Genomic DNA, 18,672 nt, shown 5'->3' with positions numbered 1-18,672 from the left:
GAGCAGAAACTGCAGGAACACATGCAAAAAATGTAGCAGAGAAAATCAAGCAGAGAGTTATGGAAAAATCGGTGGGATGTTTTTGAACTTTCTTCTAATTCAGAGATGCTAAGAATAGTCCTAGTTGCACAGGATGCAAAACGAAGTCAATGAAAGGCTTAGCTCATTCTGCTTGAAATGCTATGCAATGCAATGTAGCTTTGATAAGAGTGATGGGAACCCCTTTAATTCAAGGTAGGATGAAGTTTTACCTCATTTTTCCAATGAACAGTGGAACAAATAAATGATTCAGTCATTTGGAAAAATTGCTCAGGGTGGGCAGTGTGATCATCACAATGTGGAACACTGAATTGATCCACTGGCTGTTAGAATCAGGTGTTTTACTCTCTGTGTGCCAGCCCCTCCTTATTGACCCTGACACTCACACACTCCTCACCTGGAGAAAGGAGCAGAAGAAAGTTTGCTGGGCCTAGACATAGAAAGAAGAAGAAGGGTGGTTCCTGGGACCTTGTATTTGAGGCTCATAACTGACTGATAGTAAGTATAGCCCACTGAATGCCCGCATCTGACACTCGGATAATTACTCTCTTATCTTTGGAAGGAGCAAATAAAAAGGCAAAGGAGGCAGAAGCAAGTTAAAGAAGTGGGAGCAGCCTTTTTAGCATTCTCCTGAATTGGGAAAGAGCAGGAATCCCCTTCTTTAGAGACAGGGCACACACCCCATTCACCCCTTCTTTGCCCTCTCTTAGATTTCCCATAATGCTTTGGTGAATTGCTGTCCCCCCTTAACCTGCCAACCACAAGCCTTTAAGATGTTTGCAATGTGCTCTCTGGCTGGGGCAGAAAGGGAGTGACCACCAGGCCTCCCTGAACTGGAGGATGAGTCAGGCTCGACAGAACTCCACGGGGGGCCTCTCAGCAGCAGCAGTGCTGCTTACAGGGGCCTGTTCCTTCAATCAGCTGGTGTTCCTCATCAGGGCATTTGTAGAATTTTATTTTGACCTTTCTGAGAAGGGATTGCAAAGGAAGACACAGTGAAGCAGACAAATAAAAACACTGTCATTCCTTCTCTCTGGCATGAAGCTGGCTTATGACAGCTCTGATGCAGCTGACAGAGGAACACATCTTGGTGAAAAGTAGACAGATCAACCACCTGCAGAAAACCTGAGACAGAGGCAGAGTCTTTGGTGTGAATCAGTAAGAAGGCCTTGACACATCTGTGAGAGCATAGCACCTTCAAACTATCTACAAGTCAGAAAACCTTCTCAGGTTCTTCATCTCACAGAGCAGTTTAGGAATAAAATCTTGTAAAACATGTAAGCTTGACAGATGGCCTAGTTAACTCCTTCCTCTTACAGAAAAGAAAATGGATGGTAGATAAGTGACTTATGCAAGTTCACCCAGTGCAGGGTGGACTAAAATCCAGTTTGTGTACCTCCCTAATTTCATCACTACCACACAAGCACAAATGATAATAGCTAAAACGTATGCAGTGTATACCATGTGCCAGACATTGTTCGGAGCACTTCATACATGTTGACTCGCTTAATCCACGGAACAACTTATTGTATGCTTATTTCACAGATGAGGAAACTGAGGCACAGAAAGATGAAGGAACTTTCCGGAAACTACACAACTAACACTAGGTAATAATTGAACTAAAGGAAGTTTAGCATCATAGCTTGTCTTAACTGAGCATCTTTTATAAAGCCAGGCCATTTGTGTGTATGGTCTTAAATTCTTTACAATAACCATAGGTTAACTGCCATTCACAGGTGCCATTTACATGCTTGGAGAGGGAATGTGATTAGATACCTGGTAAGTGACAAAGGTGGAGCTGAACCCAGTATTTAATGTCACAGTTGATATTTTTTGTTACGCCATGATGCCTCTTAATAGAAGCAAGAACTTAGAATCAAGGTGAGTCTGCTCTGTGTAAAATCCCCATTATTCTGTAAACTACTAGAATTCTCTATGGTTTAGTGAGCACACTAAGCAATGCAGAGAAAGAACCTGCTCACTGCTTCCCCACAAAAGGATGCAAGGACAAGTAGTATGCGCATTGTCCCTGGGGTTCTCAGCTCTGTCTGCAGAATGCATAGATAAGTGTGTCTGAGAGATCGGGTTACTCCCTCCTACTCTTGTTTTGCAATTGCCTCGAACCCATTAAAAGAAAGGTTCTACGCCAACTTATTGTACATTAGCTTTTTGTGATGGTCAGCTTCATGCATCAACAAGGCTAACTGGCTAACAGTCCCCAGTTACTCAATCAAACAAAAATCTATTTTACAGATGTGGTTGAACAGTTTATAATCAGTTTACTTTAAAGTAAAGGAGTTTTTGTGGTTTATTTGAATTTTAGGATTGCTTTTTCCACTTTTGTAAAAAATGCCCTTGAGATTTTAATGGAGATAACTTCAAATCTATAGATTATTTTTGCAGTATGGACAGTGGAACATTAAGCCTTTCAATTCATGAACATGAAATGTCTTTCCATTCATTTGTGTCTTCTTTAATTTTGTCCATCAGTATTTTAGTAGTTTTCAGAATAGTTTTCAATTCTTTGGTTAAGTTTATCCCTAAGTATTTTACTGTTCTTGATGCTATTGTAAAAGGAAGTATTTTCTTAATTTCCTTTTCAGATCATTCATTGTAAATGTATAGAAATGTTACTAATTCTTGTATGTGGATTTTGTGTCCTGCAACTTTATTTTATCCTGAATTCCTTTATTAGATCCAACAGTTTGTTTTCGTGAAGCCTTTTGGGTTTTGTACATATAGGATTATATCATTTGTAAACAGAGATAACTTTACTTTTTCTTTCTCATTTCTTTGCCTTTTATTTCATCTTCCCTAATTGCTCTGGCTACAATTTCCAGGACAATGTTAAATGGAAATGATGAAAGTGGACATACTTGTCTTCTTGCTGATCTTAGAGAAAAGCTTTTAATTTTTCACCATTAAGTATGAAGTTAGCTGTGAGCTTGTCATAGATGGTCTTTATTATATTAAGGTACATTTCTTCTATACTTCATTTGTTGAGTGACTTTATCACGAAAATTTGTTAAATTTTGTCAACCCAGAATAGCCAGAATGATCTTGGGAAAGAAGAACAAATCTGGTGGCAGCACATTTCCTGATTTACAAATATACTACAAAGCTACAATAATTAAAATAGTGTTTATTCACATAAAGATAGGCAAATAGACAAATAGAACAGAATAAAGAGGCCAAAAACAAAACCATGTGTATATATTTGACTGAACTTTGAGAAGGGTGTCAATAATACCCAATGGGGAAATGATAGCTCTTTAACAAATTATGTTGGGAAAACTGGATATTCATATAAAAATATAATTAGACCTATACCTTATATCATATACACAAATCAGCTCAAAATGGATTAAAGACTGAACATAAAACCTGAAATTATAAAGCTCCTAGAAGAATGCATAAGGATAAAGTCTTGACATTGGTCTTGGCAGTTATTTCTTGGATATAACGATAAAAGCACAGGTTAAAAAGAAGCAAAATAGACAGGTAGGACTACATCAAACTAAAAAGCTTCTGCGCAGCAAAGGAAATAATCAACAGAATTAAAGGGCAATCTATGGAATGGGTTAAAATATTTGCAAACCAGGTATCTCATAAAGGGTTAAGTTTCTAAATAAATAAGACACTCCTACAATTTAATAGCAAAATGAACAACTCAATTAAAAATTGATATAAAACATGGATAGGCATTTCTTACAGAAGACATATAAATGGCCAAACAAGTGTATACAAAGATGCTTGGCATCATTAATTATCAGGAAAATGCAAATCAAACTCCAACAAGATACCCCCTTACACCTGCTAGAGTGGCTATTATTTTTAAAAATGCACACACACAAAAGATAACAAGTACTGGTGATGATGTGGAAAAAATGGAACCTTTGTACATTGTTAGGAATATAAAATGGTGCAGCAGCTATGGAAAACAATAAGAAGGTTCTTCCAAAAATTCAAAATAGAATTACCATTTGATCCAGCAATCCCACATCTGGGTATATATATATATATAAAAGAAGTAAAATCAGGATCTTGAACGGTATGTCTGCACTCTCATTGCATCATTGTTTACAATCACCAAGATACAGTAATAACCTAAGTATTCATTGATGAATGAATGGATAAAGAAAATGGGGTACATATACCTACAACGAAATATTATTCACCCTTAGAAAAGAAGGAAATCTTGCCATTTGTGACAACTGCAACTGTGTTAGTCTGTTTTTACATCATTATAAAGGAATATTTGAGGCTGGGTAATTTACAAAGAAAAGAGGTTTAAGTTGGCTCATGGTTCTGCAAGCTGTACAGAAAGCATGGTGCTGGCATCTGCTTCTGGTGAGGGCCTCAGGAAGCTTGCAATCATGGTGCAAGGTGAAGGGGAGCCAGCATGTAATGTGGTGAGAGCAGGCGCATGAGAGAGTGAGAGAGGAGCCAGGTTCTTAAACAAGCAGCTCTTGTATGAACTCAAGGCAAGAACTCACTCATTACAGCAAGAAGGGCACCAAGCCATTTGGGAAGACTCTACCCCCCTGACCCCAAAACCTCCCACCATGCCCCATCTGCAACATTGGGAATCACATTTCAACATGAGATTTGGAAAGGACAAATATCCAAACCATATCAGGCATGAGTGTGAATACTATGTTAATGAACTAAACCTGTCACAGAAGGACAAATACTGCATGATTCCACTTAGATGAAGCACATGCAATTGTCAAACTGATAGAAGCAGAGAATACAATAGTGGTTGCCAGGGGCTGGAAGGTGGGGAACTAGGGAGTTGTTGTTCAATAAGTACAAAGTTTTAGTCATGTTAGATGAGTAAGTTCTAGAGAGGTAATGTATAACATAGTGGTTATAATGAACAGTGTAGTATTGTGCACGTTGCAATTTGTTAATTGAGTAGATCTTATGTTCAGTTTTCTAACAAACAAACAAACAATAAGTAAATGGATACAAGGAAACTTTTGGAAGTGTTGAGTGTGTCAATCAGCTTGTGATGGTATCACAGGTATTTGCATATGTCCAAAGTAATTAAATTATGCACATTTATTACGCGCAATTCTTTATATGCCAATTATTTTTCAAAAAAGCTGTTACAAATTAAGTAAAGCAAAATTTTTCTAATAATATGGGTGGGCCTGATACAATCGGTCGAAAAGCCTTAAAAGCAGCACTGAGGCATTTCTGAAGGAGAAATTCTGCCTGTGGACAGGACCTTTAGCTCCTGCCCTAGAATTTCCAATCTGCCCTTCCTGATGGCCTAATATACAGATTTTGGACTTGCCTAGCCAGCCTCCACAATTACATTAGCCAATTCCTCACAATAAATGTCTTCATACATGTACATTCTTATGGTTCTGTTTCTTAGGTGGAACTCTGACGGTTACAACTTTCTTTACCTATTCCCTGGTTTTCATGTAGTAACATTCTGAAATGAGTCTTCAGTGACACACAATTGGTCCTCTCATACTGCAATGCCAACATTTACTGAACACCCACTTTGTCCCAGGTGTTGTTGTAAGCATTTGTCATGCTCTGACTCATTTAATCTTCACAGTAATCGTCTCAGTGAGACACTATTATTATCATTCCCACTGGATAGAGGATGAAACTAAGAAACAGAGGGGTTAACCAACTGCTGCTGTTATAGAATATCCAGGGTGTTGAAAGTATGACTACTTTGACATCAGAGTTCAAAGGTTCTGAATCTGATTCAGTTTCTGGTGGACAGAAACCAGCTGTCCAACCTGGGATCATCAAGTAACATAACTGCTGCTGATCAAGGTACAATTCTTGTAGTTAAAGGAAATGTGTTCTTTTTCTCTTGGCTTTAAAATTTTTAATGTTTTAAGGTCACAACTTGTCACTGATTTACGGGCTAATACAAGGAAAGTGAAGAAGGGCCCTTAGCTATTATTAGCTTCAAGGTTAGTACAAGCAGGAGATAACGCACAGGTGAAGTATACGGCATGATCCATGCCATGAAATAGCCAAGCGATCTGTAGAAGAACATGTCCAAAGACCTGTTTGACATTTGCAAGGAAATAATTGAAGGGCTGACTTTAAAGTGGGAGGGGAATCAGAAGTCTGCTTTACTTGATGGAACAAGGCCAAGTAAAATGCAGAACTTTCCACCAGCCTTTGTTTGAAGATCTATTTTAAATATTGGGCGTGCCACCAGGAACAGGCCCCATACATGAGTTTGTGCACAGTCATCCACCGCTCATTTTCCCTGCCCAGACTGTTCTCCCACTCTGACCCCAGCCTCTAGAGGAAATGTGGAGCATCTAGGGCATAAAATCTGCGTGGGGTGCTCTGTGCTGTTTTGGGGTTATACCACCTTCCTCGTTAGCACCATGTGTCCAGACTAATGAGGCTTCCTCTAATCCTGAAACTCAGACCTTATATTTAGTAAAAGGGGCATCTTAAAGCACAAACTTCTTTTACAGACTTTGATGGCACCATTTACCTCTATGTGCTCGTTATATCTTGCTCTCTGATTCTGGACTCTCTGGCTGTGGACTTTCCTACTTTTCTTTTTCTTTTAAATCTGTTCCCAGTTTACATTTTGCATTTGTCTCACTACATTTTCATTAATGGGGCAAAACTTCCTTTTCCAAAATCAGAGAATTGGTTAAAGAAGTCAATACTTTCAATGGGGAGTGGCTCACACCTGTAATCCCAGCACTTCGGGAGGCCGAGGCAGGCAGATCACGAGGTCAGGAGTTCAAGACCAGCCTGACCAGCATGGTAAAACCCCATCTCTACTAATAAAAACAAAATACAAAAATTAGCCAAGTGTGGTGGCATGCACCTGTAATCCCAGCTACTCAGGAAGCTGAGGCAGAAGAATTGCTTGAATTCAAGAGGCGGAGGTTGTAGTGAGCCGAGATCGTACCACTGCACTCCAATCTGGGTGACGCAGTGAGCTGAGGTCGTACCACTGTACTCCAATCTGGGTGACACAGTGAGTCTCTGTCTCAAAAAAAAAAAGTCAATACTTTCAGGAGAGAGAACACTTTGATGGTGAAAGGGAACTTGGCTGTGCCCTGGTATGGTGGAAACAGCAGCATTCTTGGGGTCATGCAGAATTCAGTTCAAATCTCCTCTGCTTGACTGGACAACTATGTAATCATCCTCATACCGCTTTGCCTTTGTCTACCCAGTTTATTCATCTTTACAGTGGGAATTAGTTTTTGTTCTATTTGCTAGGCTTTATTACACGCTATTTTTCTTTTAAAATCAACTACAATAGACTAGGAATCGAGCTGGCAATGAGGATAAAAAAATGAAAGACAGCTCCATCCCTCAAGATGTTGATGAGATAGTGCAGGTGATGGATGTGCAAATAAGTAATAGTGATGCAGTGGAGGTGGCAAAAATGGAGCGTTGCACCAAGGGTTGCCTGGGAGTGTTCACTGCAGATAGAGAGGGCTTCCAGGAGCAAGTAAAAACCAGGTAGTACCTGGCAAACAGCATATGCAAGTATAACATTTCTTTATCTTATTTATATAGAAGAACAAATTACTAATATTAGATCCTCTCCTAAGCACAAGGTAAAGAAAGGCAGAACAGAAAAATATTCTGGGAGCCTGAAGGGACAACTGATGGTGCAGAGATACTTTCTCTACTCTCTTGTTTACATGAGAGGCTGCTAAAAATTGGAATGTAATCTGTCCAGTTAAGACTCTCCTCTTCCCTCAGATTACATGCCCCAGAGACGGTGCAAGCATCTCAAAGCCCTTCTCTACAGGACTTGTGCTATGCTCTGGCAAATGTCTTATGAGATGAGGAGGATGTTGTAGAGCATCAAGGACAGACCTGGGAAGGCACAGACTTCGGTCCCAGTGTGGTCTTCAATGTTTACCAGCTGTGAGACTTTGGGCAGGTCATTCTATTCCTCTGGGCCTCAGTCTTCATCTGTTAAAACACTAATTTGCATTGGAGAAACGGCAATAAAAAGTTTTTATGTCTAAGAATTTAGTATGCCTAAGAAGAGCTTGTTAAATTTCAGATTTCCAGGCTTTACCTCTAGAGATTCTGATTAACTTGACTGGAGTGGGTTACAAGGATCTGCCTTTGAAGCAAGCAATTTGCCAATTTGGATGCATGTGGTCTCTCAACATACTCAGAGAATACCCAGGAGTCTGTGGTTTGTGACTATTGTGGCAATTATATCCTGGCTCACACTGTATTCTTCAACTTAACAACAACATAGACAGAAAACAGCAATCGAGGGCCATCCTGGTTCCTTAAGATAATTCACTTGCTATAAGTAGGAAAATACAGTCCTAAAATGTTACCACATTCATAAAAGCCAGACTCAGAAATGAACAGGAAGGGAGGGAAGGGCAATGGGTATGTTGGCTTTATCTTGTCAGTTCACACATGTCTGCTCTTCTGGATTGCAGCCAAGCTTGGGGACATTCTACAAGAAGTGTCACTCTTGGAAGCTTTCATTGGAGATTTATAGCCTTGGGAGGCTTGATTAGCTCAGATAAGACTCAGAGGCTCCCAAATGCTTGTCCAAACCTTTTTAACTTTACACCTCACTACTCTTTAGGAGGATTGAAACTCCCATGGTTGTGTGGGCAGAGTGAAGAGACAGGCTTTGACAGTGATTTATGCCCCAGGCTTTCAACGAGAACTCTATCTTCATTATCAGAGTCACTCTGCACTGGTTCAACCTGTACCACTCTCTTCTACCCAATTTACAGGTGTAAGATCTATTTGAGAACCAGATATTTTATTTGGGGACTGACGGGTGATTGGATTCAGGAAACTTTATTATGTGAATTGCAAATACGAACACAATTCCTAATAATGCACAGATACTCAATAATACAGGACAGTCCAGTTGGCTGTTGGGGTACGATACACCCTACTTTTAACATCTGATGAAACACTACTATGAAAAGTATTGAAATTATGTCTCTCATTTATCTTCTTTTGTTTTTTTATCTGTCTCTCTGTCTCTATCTCCATCTATTTCCTAGACCTCCTTTGGATGAGTTGGATCTGTTTTATAGCAGGAAGCACAAAAAGTGATTGTGAATTTTTTTCCTATTTGATGGTTTATTTTGATCCCTTATCAAGTCTTCAGTGAGTACCTAAACTGTGTTGGGGAAATGATATAGCTACAGTATACAGAACACCAAAAATTATATATAAGTGCAGTAAAACAGCAATAAAGATGGGAAGATAGACGGATTCATCTTTACCTATATAAAGCTTATAGTCTAGTCATAAAAACAGACATTAATTATGTGTGAAAAAAATATAAAATTAAAGTGGGTACCTAATAGAGACTCTGTTAAGTGTTGCTTGGATGAATGAATGAGTGAACAAAAGCAAAATATGAGGGATTTTTTAATGCAAGAATCTTGGAGCACTTTTTACAAATGCTAAGTAAGTACTAAATCTTTTCAAATGTTTTAGAGTATCAGTAGGAACTGATATAGAAAACAGTATTTTATTTAGAATTTAGGTTAGGTACACAATTTGTAACTTCATAACTTTACAACCTCAGGGTTATAAGACAGAAAGGCTGTGCTAGTTCCAGAGCTCGAGAGGTTAAGCCACAGTATCTGTCATATGTGCTATGAAAACAAACAGAAATCTGTCCACATCTCACAGTGGAGAGATACCATGAGGAGACAGGCATTTTAGAAAAACAGCATTCTGAAAAGATTTGCCTTTCAAATCCAATCAGGATTTACAAAAACAATTGTTCTGCATAGTCCTCAGTGGAAGAAGCATTGGTCAGATAATGGCCATTACCTTTTTAAAACAGGATTCTTCATCTTCCAGGAGCTAAAGTCTATCTTATCTGGAGAAAGAACTGCACTCAATTTTCCTTAAATTCTTTTCCAATTCTTAAAATGATTTAGAAATCTAAGGATTTCCCTTTTCTTCACTAGTGTCATTTTTACCTATCAGTGGGATCATATTTGGTCAACTTTGGAAGAGTAATTGCATCATATTTCTTATTAATAGAGCCCTGCACTTCCAGATTTCTGTTCTATGTCACTGCATCCATTCTAGATGGTAATGGCTCACCAAAGACAAATCTAACAGAAGGCAATTTTAGAAGGTGAACTCCAAAATCATTCATTTCTACTTAATATAGCTCTAACTCCAACAGATGTTGATCTTTCCACTGGAACATCAAACTCAACTTTTAAAATTGCAAAATCTTTATTTGATATGGGGGAAAGATTCCTAATCTTATTGAAAAAGGTGAATTCCAGTTGCATGATGAGCCCTGAGTAAATGCCTTTTGATTGACTGATTAGGGGTTGCAAGGGTTAATACGGAGTGTCAACTTGTTTGGATTGAAGGATACAAAGCATTGAATCTGGGTGTGTCTGTGAGGTGTGTCATTGATTCTGGGTGTGTCTGTTGCCAAAGGAGTTTAACATTTGAGTCAGTGGGCTGGGAAAGGCAGATCCACCCTTAGTCTGGGTGGGCACCATCTAATCGGCTGCCAGAAAATATAAAGCAGGCAGAAAAACATGAAAAGAGAGACTGGCCTAGCGTCCAAGCCTACATCTTTCTCCTATGCTGGATGCTTCCCGACCTCTTAAATTATTTCAGTGTGCCAATAAGTCATTGGCTAAGTCCTCCAAGTACATCTCATTTGATCCTAATGGTGTTGGTAACCACATTTTGAAGGACACTGAAGCCCAGTGCTAGGTAATGTTCTTGAGATTATTAAGCTAGAAAGTGTTGAAATTAGGATTTAAATCTTAGTCTTTTACATGGCCCATTTATTCTTCATTGAATGAATATTCAATAAATGTTGCCTATTACTTGAATGAATATTTTTTGAATATTAAAATGCATATATTTTATGTGACTTTCTGGGCATTGATTATATGAGGCTGAGATGGAATGAGATTTTATTATTTTTTAATAATTTCAACTTCTGATTTAGGTGCAGCTTTGTTACATGGGGTGTGAATGATTCCGTCATCCAGGTGTAAGCACGGTACCTAATACGTAGTTTTTCAGCCCTTATCCTCTTCCTTCTCTCTCGCGAGTAGTCTCCAGTGTCTATTGTTCCCATCTTTTAATCTATGTATTTCACTATTTTTATAAAGTCAATCCACTCCAGTATTTACTAAACCTTAGAGCATGAATTTACTAAACCATAGAATTCTTTGGTCAGAGTAACTCTCTGCAGGCAATTCAGTGTGAAATATTTTGAACAGAGAAATGACATGATCAGAGTAGCAATTCAGAAATATCATTCTGGCTGTTCAGTAGAGAATGAATGAAGTGGGAAGGAAATAAAAGTCCAATGAGAGGTTAAAGTAAATCTGCAACACTGGAAAGATTATAAAGATATTAAGGAAGTAGAAACTATAAGTCTCAATATCTATGTAGATGTGGGAGTTGAGGGAGAAGAAAAGGAGGAAGAAGTTAAAGATTACTCCCCAAATTTTGGTTTGTGTCATTGGGCATACCATTCACCTACATGTGAATCACAGCAAGAACAGGTTTGAGGGCAAAGGAATAGTTTAGTATTTGGCCATGAAAAGCCTCACATTCTTTAACTTCTAATAAGTACCATAATTCTCTGAATCCATGACATGTAATCATTGTTTCTTCTAGCAAAATGCCTGTGTCTCTGTCTCTAAATGAGCCATGCTGCTCATGGTGGTTTATTGATTGCTGTAATTTGATGCTGGAGGCAACTTTCCATTGGATCCCTGAAGAGGAAAAGGTGCTTGAAGACCAAAAAAGAATAGATGATTCCATTTGTATGGCTTAATCAGTCTGGAAACCACAAATAGGCAATGTGGGATTTACTGACAGATAGGCGGAAGTTTTGGCACAGCCAGGCAACTTTATTACTATGTATTTCAAACTCATTTACTTGCTTCTCTTGTTTAATTGTTGCCTAATGCAACCATCATAGGTGTTCAGGACTTGAATTTTTGTTTTAGGATAAGAGAACAATACAGATTCCAAAAGCATGGAAAAATTAGCCACTTCTAACCCATCATACAAGAATGATCCACACAAAATAGTTTTGCTACTGCTATGTCCAGGTCAATTCTGGATGTTTATAATAGATTGGACTGACCACCCTCAGACAAGGAAAAGACACTCAGGCATCCAGCCAGATTCACACACATGGTTCTGGACCTCTGTTTTATCACTACCCCTGGTCTTGGTCTCTGCTCTGGTCTAGTGTCCACAACATTTCTTTGGCTTACGTGGGCCAAATGTCTAGTTTATCCCTGAACACAAAAGCATCAGGACATTTTAGGGCCTTGCCAATCCTCGGGATTCTCTCACCCTTGGCTCTTTGGGGTAACCATCACATCTGACCTGGGTCTGGATCCTGGGTTCTCCTCACTCAGGAACCCAGTGCTGGCTGAACCTTATGTAGACTTACTCCAGCCACCCTCTAAATATCTAGAAACCAAGTTTAAGACACTACAATATTTATCTTTTTTCCTGAAATTTTGTTTAGTTATTAGTGACAGGGTCTTTCAGTCTCCAGAAGCTTATTTTCTACATCACTTAGCCTTTCTGCATAGATTCAGCCATTCCTGGCCAATGTTTTCCTCATTCAGTTATGATGCTTAATTATCTAGTGTGAGGAAAAGTGTGGAAGTTCTCGATGAAATGAGGAAACCAACAATTTGTACTAAGCTGTTAGCCTAACATTGCTACTGCTGAAATTCTGTTTGTCAAAGGGAATCAGTTCTCCTCTTTTATACAATTATTATAGACAGACTTTTGGGTGGATCACTTTCCTGGGAGATAAAATGACTTGGCTCTTTGAGTCAGCCAGGAAGATATTTTATTCCTTTCACTGAGACAGAGTCAGACACACATTTGCAAGATGGACAAGCAGAGAGCTGAGATTTTGACACTGTTAAGCAGGGCCACTGACCTATCTTATCAGGCTTATTTCCAAAGTAATTGAACTTTTCTTCTCATTTCATCCTATCACTGGACAGACCAATAGCTTTATTTGTCTTTGGAGAGATAAAACAGGACTTCTTTACCTGGAAGTGTAAACTCATCCATTCACTGATGGGAATGGCCCTCCTTTTAAAGTGGTCTCATCTTTAACTACTTTGAGAGACCAGCAACATTATTGGAAGGTAATAAGAAATTTCTTCTGGCTATCATAACATTCAATGTATTTTCAAAGGTATTTTGATAAATGGACCCATGTTTCTATCTAAATTCCATTTTCCACATCAAGGTTATCATTAGAAAAAGCAGACATCAATATATATTAATCCATGTAGTAGCAAAGCATTTTAGAAGTTCATTTAAAGGAGCATCAGTACTATGGGAGGTTAATAGGTATTAATAAAAAATTAAAAAGGGCTGAATTTTCAAATAATTTTGGATTACCCTGAGATAATAGAAGTTAAACCATTTTTGCTACTGCAGAAACCCTCAGAGCCTTTGAAATACCAAGGTGACGGGGAGGATCAAAAATGGCTGAATAGAAACACCTCCAGAGTGTGGTTCCCAGCAAGAACAATGCAGAGGGTGAGTGCCCACTGCATTTCCAAACAAATTTTCACTGCCCATAGACCAGGAGATACTCAGGCTGAAAAGCACCATGAGTTTTTAGCACAGCAGTTTCAGCTGGTGCTGGGTTGGCACACAGAAACTTACACAAATCTGGGTGGCCATTTCAACTGGCACATGGAATGCCTGGAAGACAGAGCTGCCCATTCAATTGAAAGGGAGGGGGCAGAGACAGGGAACCGGGTGATTTGGCTCAGTGGGTACCACTCCCACAAAACAAGCAATCTGAAATGCTCTGGATTAAGAGTTTTATAGCAAGCGCAGCTGGACCCAAGACGGTCCAGCTCAGTGTAGGGAAGGGTGACCACCACTACCGAGGCAGTCTGCCACTACTGAGGCAGTTCACACAGCAGCTGATCAGAGCCTGCGGCAGCTTAGCAACACCTCTGCTGGCAAACTGTGACTAGACTACTCTGGGCGGGGCATGGCATCTATGAAAAAAGGCAGCAGCATGACAGGAACTTATAAATAAAGCTGACCTTCCTAGAACAGAGCACCTGGGAAAAGAGGTGGCTATGAGTTCTGCTGCAGCAGACTTAAAAGTACCCACCCAGCACCTCTGCATGGAAAAATGGAGCTCCCAGCACAGCACTTGAGCTCCTATAAGGGACAGACTGTCTCTTCAAGCAGCTCCCCAACCCCCATATACCCAAAGAGACACCTCATAAGGGAGAGCTCAGGCCAACATGTAGAAGGTACCCTTCTGAGACAAAGATAACAAAGAAGAAACTAGCAGCAACCCTTACTGTTCTGCAGCCCCCATGACTGATCCCCAGGGAAGCAAGGTCTGGAGGGGACCTCCAGCAGTCCTGCAGCAGAGGGGCCTGATTGTTAGAAGAAAAACTAACAAACAGAAAGAAATAACTTCATCATCAACAAAAAGGACATCCACTCAGAGATGCCATCTGAAAGTCACCAACTACAAAGACCACAGGTACTAAGATGGGAAGAAACTGGCACAAAAAAAGGATAAAAACACTGAAAACCAGAATGCCTCTCCTCCAAAGGATCACAACTCCTCACCAGCTAGGGATCAAAGATAGATGGAGAATGAATCTGATGAATTAACAGAAACAGGCTTCAGAAGGTGGGTAATAACAAATTTCTCAGAGCTAAAAGAGCATGTGCTAACCCAATGCAAAGACACTAAACCTAGAAAAAAGGTTAGATGAGATGCTAACTAGAATAAACAGCCTAGAGAAGAATATAAATGACTTGATGGAGCTGAAAAACACAGCATGAGAACTTTGAGAAGCATACACAAGTTTCAATAGCCGACGACCAAGCAGAAGAAAGGATATCAGAGATGGAAGATCAACTCAATGAAATAAAGCGAGAATGCAAGAATAGAGAAAAAAGAGTGAAAAGAAATGAACGAAGCCTCCAAGAAATGTGGGATTATGTGAAAAGTCCTAATCTGTGTTTGATAGGTGCACCTGAATGTGACGGAGAGAATGAATCCAAGCTGGAAAATGCTCTTCAGGATATTATCCAGGAGAATTTCCCCAACCTAGCAAGCCAGGCCACCATTCAAATCCAGGAGATACAGAGAACACCATAAAGACATTCCTCAAGAAGAGCAACTCCAAGGCACATAATCATCAGATTCACCAGGGTTGAAATGAAGGAAAAAATGCTAAGGGCAGCCAGAGAGAAAGGGAAGCCCAGCAGACTCACAGTGGATGTCTCCACAGAAACCTTACACGCTAGAAGAGAGTGGGGGCCAATATTCAACAGCCTTAAAGAAAAGAACTTTCAACCCAGAATTTCATATCCAGCCAAACTAAGTTTCACAAGTAAAGGAGAAAGAAAATCCTTTATGGATAAGCAATTGCTGAGAGATTTCCTCACCACCAGGATATCCAGGACTTGAACACAGATCTGGACCAAGGGGACCTAACAGACATCTACAGAAATCCCCACCCCAAATCCACAGAATATACATTCTCCTCAGCACCACATTGTACTGACTCTAAAATTGACCACATAATTGGAAGTAAATCACTCCTCAGCAAATGCAAAAGAATGGAAATCATAAACAGTCTCTTAGACCACAGGACAATCAAATTAGAACTCAGAATTAAGAAACTAACTCAGAACCGCACAGCTTCATGGAAACTGAACAACTAGCTCCTGAATGTCAACTGGATAAACAATGCAATGAAGGCAGAAATAAAGATGTTCTTTGAAACCAACAAGAATGAAGACACAATGTACCAGAATCTCTGGGACACATTTAAAGTAGTGTTGAGAGAGAAATTTATAGCAGTAAATGCCCGTGTGAGAAGCAAGAAAAGATCTAAAATCGACACTCTAGCATCAAAATTGAAAGAGCTAGAAGAGCAAGATCAAAAAACTCAAAAGCTAGCAGAAGACAAGAAATAACTAAGATCAGAGTAGAACTGAAGGAGATAGAGACACAAAAAACCCTTCAAAAAAAAAATCAATAAATCCAGGAGCTGGTTTTTTGAAAAGATCAGCAAAATAGATAGACTGCTAGTCAGATTAACAAAAAAGAAAAAGGAGAAGAGTCAAATAGATGCAATGAAAAATCATAAAGGGGAAATCACCACTGATTCCACTGAAATACAAACTACAATCAGAGATTACTACAAACAACTCTATGCACATAAACCAATAAACCTGGAAGAAATGGATAAATTCATGGACACTTGCACCCTCCCAAGCCTAAACCAGGAAGAAGTTGAAACCTTGAATAGACCAACAACAAGGTCTGAAGTTGAGGCAGCAATTAATCAAAAAAAGTCCAGGTCCAGATGGGTTCACAGCCGAATTATACCAGACATACACAGAGGACCTGATACCATTCCTTCTAAAATGATTCCAAACAATTCAAAAAGAGGGAATCCTTCCCAAATCATTTTATGAGACCAACATCATCCTGATACCAAAACCCACAACAGTCAACAAAAAAAGAAAACTTCAAGCCAATATCCATGATGAACTTTGATGCAAAAATCTTCAACAAAATACTGGCAAACTGATTGCAACAGCATATCAAAAAGTTTATCCATCACAATCAAGTAGGCTTCATCCCAGGGATGCAAGGCTGGTTCAACATACAGAAGTCTATAAATGTAATAGAACCAAAGACAAAAACCATATGATTATCTCAATAGATGCAGAGAAGGCCTTCGACAAAATTCAACAGCCCTTCATGCTAAAAACTCTCAAAAAACTAGGTACCTAAGGAACATATCTCAAAACAATAAAAGCTATATATGACAAACCTACAGCCAATATCATACTGAATGGGCTAAAACTGGAAGCATTCCCTTTGAAATCTAGCACTAGACAAGGATGCCCTCTCACTACTCCTGTTCAATGTAGTATTGGAAGTTCTAGCCAGAGAAATCAGGCAAGAAAAAGACATAAAGGATATCCAATTAGGAAAGGAGGAAGTCAAATGGTCTCTATTTGCAGATGACATGATTGTATATCTAGAAGACTCCATTGTCTCAGCCCAAAATCTCCTGAAACTGATAAGCAACTTCAGCAAAGTCTTAGGATAAAAAATCAATGTGCAGAAATCACAAGCATTTCTATGCACCAATAACAGACTAACAGAGAGCTAAATCATGAGCAAACTCCCATTCAGAATTGCCACACACAGAATAAAATACTGAGGAATACAACTAACAAAGGATTTAAAGGACCTCTTCAAGGAGAACTACAAACCACTGCTAGAGGAAATAAGAGAGGACACAAACAGATGGAGAAACATTCCATGCTCATGGTTAGGAAGAATTGATATTGTGAAAATGGCCATACTGCCCAAAGTAATTTATAGATTCGGTGCTATCCCCATCAAGCTACCAATAACCTTCTTCACAGAACTGGAAAAAAACCACTTTAAACTTCATATGGAACCAAAAGAGAGCCTGCATAGTCAAGATAATCCTAAACAAAAGAACAAAGCTGGAGGCATCATGCTATCTGATTTTAAACTATACTACAAGGCTACAGTAATCAAAATGGTACTGGTACCAAAACAGAGATATAGACCAATGGAACAGAACAGAGGCCCTAGAGGCAATGCCAGACATCTACAACCATCTGATCTTTGACAAAACTGACAAAAACAGGCAATGGGGAAAGGATTCCCTGTTTAATAAATGGTCTTGGGAAAACTGGCTAGCCATCTGCAGAAAGCAGAAACTGAACCCCTTCCTGACACCTCGCACTAAAATTAACTCCAGATGGATTAAAGATTTAAACATAAGACCTAACACCATAAAAACCCTAGAAGAAAATCTAGGCAAAACCATTCAGGACATAGGCATAGGCAAGGACTTCATGACTAAAACACCAAAAGCTATGTCAACAAAAGCCAAAATAGACAAATGGGACCTAATTAATCTTCAGAGCTTCTGTACAGTAAAAGAAACAATCGTTAGAGTGAACCGGCAACCAACAGAATGGGAAAAAATTTTTACAATCTACCCATCTGACAAAGGGCTAATATCCAGAATCTACAAAGAACTAAAACATATATACAAGAAAAAAAATCCCATCCAAAAGTGGGCGAAGGATATGAACACTTTTCAAAAAAAGACATATACGAGGCCAACAAACATATGAAAAAATGCTCATCATCACTGATTATTAGAGAAATTCAAATCAAAACCACATTGAGATACCATCTCATGCCAGTTAGAACGGCGATTATTAAAAAATCTGGAGACAACAGATGCTGGAGAGAATGTGGAGAAATAGGAACAGTTTTACACAGTTGGTGGGAGTGTAAACTAGTTCAACCATTGTGGAAGACAGGGTGGTGCTTCCTCAAGGACCTAGAAATAGAAATTCCATTTGACCCAGCAATCCCATTACTGGGTATATACCCAAAGGATTATAAATCATTCTTTTATAAAGACACATGCACACGTGTGTTCATTTTTGCATTGTTTACAACAGCAAAGACCTGGAACCAACCCAAATGCCCATCAATGAAAGACTGGACAAGGCAAATGTGGCACATATACACCATGGACTACTATGCAGCCATAAAAAATGAGTTTGTGTCCT

At 39.2% G+C, this 18,672-nt stretch overlaps 1 protein-coding gene across 5 annotated transcripts in view; it reads right to left on the bottom strand.

The window, feature by feature from the left end:
- Window positions 1-18,672, bottom strand: part of CPNE4 (copine 4) — a 514,588-nt gene that overhangs the window by 57,843 nt on the left and 438,073 nt on the right. The window lies entirely within an intron of this gene.

This window comes from Callithrix jacchus, chromosome 17, assembly GCF_049354715.1.
Source record: "Callithrix jacchus isolate 240 chromosome 17, calJac240_pri, whole genome shotgun sequence".
Taxonomy (NCBI): domain Eukaryota; kingdom Metazoa; phylum Chordata; class Mammalia; order Primates; family Cebidae; genus Callithrix; species Callithrix jacchus.
The sequence above is the reverse complement of the archived record's forward strand: the minus strand, read 5'-3'. Positions and strand labels throughout refer to the sequence as shown.